The sequence below is a fragment of the Orycteropus afer genome, unplaced genomic scaffold, assembly GCF_000298275.1.
Source record: "Orycteropus afer afer isolate SDZICR_OR568_19922 unplaced genomic scaffold, OryAfe1.0 scaffold00071, whole genome shotgun sequence".
Taxonomy (NCBI): Eukaryota; Metazoa; Chordata; class Mammalia; order Tubulidentata; family Orycteropodidae; genus Orycteropus; species Orycteropus afer.
The window spans coordinates 8,109,385-8,110,862 of record NW_006921658.1 but is presented as its reverse complement, the minus strand read 5'-3'; positions in this window follow the sequence as shown (position 1 = coordinate 8,110,862).

Here is a 1,478-nt window from a genome sequence, read left to right as displayed (position 1 = left end):
TACCTTCTTCTACATTATACCAAGGCAGGTTTGGTACTTCAACTTGACTAAAGGTTGCCACCGTATAATCCATGCTTCAGTAAGCCAACCAAATAAACTATTGGATACTTCTGTAACCACTCAAGCTGAAATTTTGAATGAAGAATCCATGCTTTGTGGGCCTAAATCAATAAACTCAGACTGATCCAATGTTACAGTCCTTGCACCATTATCCCACATCCTCAGTAGCCATTCCTATACATATTCTCCAGGTTTCTGTCTGTACATGTTAGCAAAATCAAGTAGGTCTTTTTGGGTGTAGCATCCACCTCTTCAGTCACACTTTGTATTTCACCTTTTGGGGCTCTCTTTGACTTAACTTTAATTATAGGTCTGTTGTTGTTGTTATTGTTATGTGCTGTTGAGTCAGCCCCAACTCATAGCAACCCCTCCTTGGGTTTCTGAAGCAGTATCACTACAGAAGTAGGAGTGCCCAACCTTCCTTCTGAGGAGCGGCTGATAGGTCTAGTAGCAACAATGGGTGGTTTGGGAAGTTCCTGAGAACATTCTGCAATGTCTTCCATGGCCTCTGCCTCAGGCAATGATCCAGGGGGAACATTTGGGTTAATAACATCAAACTGAGGTGGGGTGGATAATGGTTTTACAGTAATCCCTTCAGATGTGAGAGCTTCAACAGAATTTATAGGCTCCATATCCTGATCTTCCTGAGTATCTGCCCATATGTCCCCATTCCAGGTTTCAGGATCCCATTTTTCTCCTAATCAATGCCCTCACTTTAACTTCAGACAAAATTCTATGTTGGCAATTTAATTGGTGTTGTAATTCAGCCTCCCTTACAATAAGACTCTGGGTTTGGTTTTTGGCAATCTCAGCTCTGTTACTAGAGGAAATAAAGGCTTTCTTTCAGAGCACAACTGGAAACATTGAGGTCTTTTATGTGGTACTTAAGCTGTGACTCAGCAGCCTTGAACTCATCTCGCTCTTTCACTACTTTGTCTAGCATAAGTGGGACCAACCAACTATTTTCCTTATACTCCTCATGCTGACAGAATTGCAGAAAAGTATCAAATATGTGATCATCCGGAGCCTCACTTCTCACAAGTATTTGATCTATTGGTGGTGCTATTTTGCATATTAATGTTGCCACCTCATGCCACAAATTATCAGGGCCCTCTTTACTAATGAAGGCAGGGTCACCAGTGCCTTTACAATTAATCAAATTGGAGAACCAATTTAGGAAGCCCATCCTTATGATTTTGTCTCTCTAGAACCACTCTCAGTGCCAAATGTGTTAGGCTGGATTCTCTAGAGAAGCAAAACCAGTAAAGCTTATATATACATATAGACAAATTTATCTTAAGAAAATGGCTCACATACATAGAAGTTGGCAAGTCCCAAGTTCTCGGATCAAACATTAAGCTGGAGGCTTTTCCCGACTCATGCAGCTGCAGGGGCTGACGAGCTCATGGTTGGCAGGC